Below are 6000 nucleotides of genomic sequence, written 5' to 3' on the forward strand. Positions count from 1 at the left end.
AAATAAAATAATCGACTCCATGCCCTCTATAGCCCGGCGCGTTCTTCACAAAGTAAGAAGCGGCGATGACAGCTAATTGTCCTACTAGGGTAACTAGTAAAACTGTTCACAGCACATACATTTACATCTACGCACACTGGACCCACATTTCCATACAAGATGATGGGAACTCTAGAGCTTTGCATTGTATACTGTAATTGTATTATGTAATCTAATTGATAAACATTGCAAACGGTTGAACGAATGCTCGAAAACGAAATGAAGAAATAAATAGATTGTTGATGCATTTACGAGCGTGGGAAAATTGCAGTGCTTTTACGAATATTGAGAGTTTCCTTAGTCATATATGTATAGGATTTGACACGCTATTACCATTTTTGTAGTTGGAACAACAAGTTTACTATTGAAGTACCTAACCATACCATACCTTATATCTAACCTTCCTGTTTACTTATTAAAGCTTTTGTAAATTTATTCCCTATGCTACAATCCGTTGCAAGTGCATAAACATTCGTACTATAACCGCTTATCTTTCAAATCAACGTCGCGTTAACACGACATAATGACTACGCCCTTTCTAAAGTGTCGGAGTAAACTTCAATCTCACCTGTAGCTGGTAAATAGTAACCACATGTCACCACCACCTCCTAACCTCTATCGTAACCTCGATAGAATATCACCAACAGAATGCTTCACTCCTTGACAGAATTTCCCAGGCTATACTGTCTCTCAGGGCGAGTGATGCTGAAAATTCTGCAGTGTATTTTGAACTATATTTTGTGATCATAAAGGCTCAAATTGCTTTAAAGGTATGACTACTCGAACTGTTGTGGAATAGCCCGAAACTTTTTAAAACAAATTACTTTAAACCAATTTGTATTTTTTTCTCTAACGCATAAGATTCAAAATTCGTCGTCAAATGGTTTTGCTTGTCCGCTTCGGTCTTTGGTGGGATTTGATCCTACGATTGTCATACATGTTCGCACGCAAGCTTGGATTGTCGGGATAATAGGCGGTCTTAGACATTATTAGGAACGAGATAAACGTTGGTCAACCGTGTTGCAGTTGTAAAACTAATCGCGTGTGTGACGATGTTCTTGTCTCAACAATCTGTGGGAGGACTGAACAAACGGTTGTTTTAGAACTTTATACGGCGAAGAACTGTGTAAGATTCGAACTACAACTTCAAACAACATCACTGAGTTATTGTAGTCTAAGTACTATAATAGAACATCAAATGCCAAGTAATAAGTTGTAGTCTTTAATTAATTTCCGGAGATCTTTTTGACTACCAAAGTCCTAAGGTAACAAGCAGGTACAACATTCATGATTAGAATCAACAATCCCTCGGTTCATTCAACGACTATTATCTAGACTCGTATAATGGGTATAATAACAAAGAACTGTTTGTCTAAAAAAAAATGGATGACACTCCGTTTGCGTCTAAAGGATACGCTTGGGCAAATTTCTTATGGTTCTGTGTCACACACCTGTGACAAAGGCCTGATTTATAAACGGCTCGACCAAAACGTTATCGATGACTACCTTTAATCGAATCCGTAAACCAGTTGAAGCCATTTTCTTTTACGACCCGTAAACTGATTTCTGCTGAGGTCACATCGTGTCACGTAAATTTAAATCACCGGCGCCGAACATAAGTGGTTTTCCAAGAGTTTAACGGTTCTATAAAACAATAATGAAGTCATTAATAAGATAATTAATTATTATGTTTACTACTATTGTAGAATATTTTAACCTGTAATCTATATTTTATCAAGACTATAAAACTTTTATAGATTATTTTTACCAAATTAACATTATTATGGTTATTTGCAAATACTTTTTCGGCTCTGTTTGTATTTCAAGTATTTTTATGGCTTTTACTTTTATGTCAGTGTTAAAATCTTTCGCGAGTCATAAAACCTGTAAAGTTGCGTGTCCACTGACTCGAAGCGAGGATTCGATGCTCAGAAACGGTGATATAGTAACCAAAGGAGTCTACAAAATCTCCACTACTCTGCAGTTTCAATACGATCGGTAAATATTTTTGCGTATCTTCGTATCGCAGCTTCGCTCCGCGTCAATGGACAGGTAGCCTAATGGGTGTATAATTTTCTGTTTAAAAGCTCTTCAACCTGCCCATAATACCTTTTGATAATTTTTAAAAGTTTGTATTTTTGTTTAAAATTATTAAGTAGCTATTAAATTGGATCATTTCCTGTTCATAACATTTAGCAAATACATATTGAAGTATTAATCGATATGTAAATGTTTCTTATCGAGAAAATGTTAGTTATTTTATGTTATTTCGATAAAGATGTTTAAAATTGTTGCATAAAATAATAATCTATTAAATTGTTATCGGTTTCTTTCAAAGTATGGTGGTGGTGCTTCATACTATTTACTATGTAGGTAAGGCTTAAAGCACAGCTGCGCAAAGAAAATCAATAACCCAGAAAGTCAATGACATTATTATAAATACACGTCATAAGCGGTAGCGCGATTCTCTACCATTATCGGTTAACGCCAATGATCAGCGCCTCCAGCGGGTGCCATAGGTACTATTCTTCAGTACATTTTTTTTAAACACAACTCCCGTTCTATGAATTGCTGAGGCAGTCAAATGAGGCAGTCAAAAGTCAATTTTAAATGTCAACTCTCAATACTTGATACTTCCGTCTGTAGATAATCGCGCTAAGTATCAAAACGACACGAACTATATAACTCAGAATATTGTAAAGCTTATATTAAGCAGTGTGTCTGCTCCTGTATTCGTAGTTTTTAGTTCCAACAGCTTATAGTGCATTTCAGCGAAATAATCGTCAAGTGGTTGCCAATAAAGCCGGTTGCAAGTACGCTGTTAATTTTACTACGGTGATAATATATGGAGTTATGTCTTCATTGACATTTAGAGAATTCTGGCAAATGAATTTGGAGAACTGCTATTTTACCCAATTGTGTAGTTTATATGAATGTAAAGAAAAAACGCAATATATTCTGAGACTATTTACATTTCTCCTGCTTGCTTTTGCTGACTGCTTCTATCTTTAGCCCCATAAAGACCCTTATTGCCGCAACGCCAACCACTAAAAAATTTACCAGAAGAGTAAATAGAAAACTTAACCTTTTGATGGTCCATATTTTCTCTCCTCTAGCAAAATGTGTCAACATTTTCTGCGCAAAGAAAATATCCACTATTTCACAGGTTACCAAAATATTTACTGCCAAAACCGGCTAACCTTTTACCTTTTGTAGCGGTTTGAAGGTAAACCAACCACAATTTCAAACAAAATGTATGAAAATTCAGCATCTAAATTTCGCCTCGACCAAGCCTGTGCCGACAAAGTTAAGACCACACCTCTGCGTTGTCGCTTCTAACACATAAACTACAGATCTCGATATCTATAAATAGTTCCGCTATGTGAGACTAAACATTACATGTGGAACTGCTTAAATTATAATATAAGGAGAAGAGAATACTGTTTTTTCAAGGACGACTTTAATTTCTGACTTTGAACTATACAGATTTTGAAGCACGGTAAGATCATTTTGATATCTAAGCCAGTAATTAGGTAGGTAGGGCCTAAATTATCTTTTTTATAAGTCAGTGACGGGTACCTACTGATTATTGTATTGTTGAAACTTATTTAAGTAACTTGACTTTCGTGGTATGCGAAAAAGCCATGAACTAACACTGTACAATGACTATTAGATGCAGTACCCAATATAGCCGTAAGTAGGTACTATAAAGTATTACCTATAATCTAATCCTTCGCAACATGCTATTTCATCAACATTCCATAGATTTATCAAGAACACACGGACCAGCAGATTCTGTGGAACATTAGCGTGGATCTGAATATCGTATGAAAGGTAAGGGCACGTCCTATTGTTGCGCGCTTGGGGCGGTCGTGCACAATGTTCATTGTCTATTCTGAGAAAAGCTTAGATATGTTTTAAAATAATACTTTACGACCTACGTCGATTACACTCGTCGGTTGACAAAGAAAACGTGCATATATTTGAAAGATATTAGACAGATCATGCAGATTATTCATAAGAATTCATAATGCTGCTTTCCAATCGTGATTATGCCTTTTATTGTGAAGCTCTAAACGGAAAAACAGGTAATGTTGTTAAGTTATATTAGTGACATTACTATGTAACTGAAAATGTTTTATGAGTAATTTACCGTAAATGTTATTAATTTTGAAATGTATAGGCTAGCGGTTTTCCAATGATACTGACATTACTAGGACATTTCATTTGACTCTAGGTTATTTTACGACTACGAATATTTATATTAATTAAATTAAAAACCAGAAGTATCATGTCAATCGTAACTATTCAGGTGCAGTTTTCTAGATGAACGTCAGTCGCGCAATATTTGGAACTAAAGCGCACATTTTTGTTTACATACAACCGAAAGTTACGCATACTAAAATCGAAATTGAATTCACCAATCGAATGCCAATAACTTCGATCATCGGCAATTAATTCCGAACACTTCCTTTGATAAACCCGACGATACAAATACGATTATGGCTAAAATCAATGCGAATTCTTTGATAACATTCGATAAGTGATCGTTGGGAAACAGCCAACAATATGCCACGGGTCTCAACTCTCAATGTAATCTTAGTTAGAAACGATTAATTAGGTTCACTTGTACACGGTTTGTTATCTTATCGTAGTCTTTGATTGCGCCGCGTCATAAACAAACGGACAGTCACAATCGTTTGGTATTGTAAATTAATTGCAATGCACCCGACATCCTATATTCGGCGCGGGCGCGGGGTGCTTAAGACATAGCTAATTACGTCATTTTCAAAACGCTTTTAAAGTTTCTGTTAGATTTGAACTGACCATTTTAAACCTATTATTTTGGTTTTGCTGTATTTGTGTTCTAATCTAATATAATTAGGGCATTTATTCTTCTTACTTTTAGTAGAGTATCACATTGAAAATTCGTATTTTTTGTTTTTGATGACGTTAAGTTTCTTCTAAGCATTTTATTTATTCCATGTCACTTAGCTACTGTTGCTGGTTATTCATCGAATGCTTTCTAAAACATTTTAAACCACAAACCAATTTAGTATCGTTTATTTCACGCAATTTCCATTTAAGAAGCGTCATTTTAAGTGCCTAGTTATTTGCGAATTGTGGGCGGTCTGTTTTCTTAAACAATTTATGCGCCCGGCGCCTTTGCGACGGACTATGGGGGACGTGCTAACCAAATCACTGTGATGTGCTTACTGTCTTAATGTAAGTAGAGAACTTGAGGATCTTTTACAAGGAAAGAATAGATACAAAGGTTACATTACTTTTATACAGTAAAAAAAACGTATTTTCGAAGAGATACATCGTTTTGTTAAATAGGTACAAACGGTTTTTCTAAGAGATAGGGTTGGTAGTTTGCTTATCCCTAAAGTACTACTTCAAGACTGGAAATCTAGAGAGAGATACACATAAGTATATTAAAAATACAATGGTTTATTCACAACTCCTTCCTCATAGATCGAAAACGTGACACACACAAAACAGTTTCCATGTGCAGTATAGATACTCTCTCCAAGTTATGGAAGTGATAACTCGATAACCACACACAGTAAAACCCCGCCAAAATCGTTCGGCGCCACGCGAGCCCAAACATTGATAATGTAAATAATGGTCTTTAATAATTCACTGCTATCTAGAAATGCTATTTGCGACGATGATCGGGACACTGATTCGTTTAATTGGCACTGAGGGTGTACTTAATATCAATAGATGAATATAAATGAGCATACATACGTACTAATTAAAAAGAAGATAATTTAAAATTACTAGGTGCGTGACGAACCGGTTCGTTCTGGTTTTAATTGTTGTCGTCATCATCACGAATAGATACATTTTCAAGATCCTTGGACGAAGATCATCCTGTATTTTTGTTATTTGCATTTCGTTAGGGACTTCAGCATGAATATATTTCTTTTAATTAAACATTACAAGAGATAGGAT

Source organism: Anticarsia gemmatalis, chromosome 17 (assembly GCF_050436995.1).
Source record: "Anticarsia gemmatalis isolate Benzon Research Colony breed Stoneville strain chromosome 17, ilAntGemm2 primary, whole genome shotgun sequence".
In the NCBI taxonomy this organism is placed as follows: Eukaryota; Metazoa; Arthropoda; class Insecta; order Lepidoptera; family Erebidae; genus Anticarsia; species Anticarsia gemmatalis.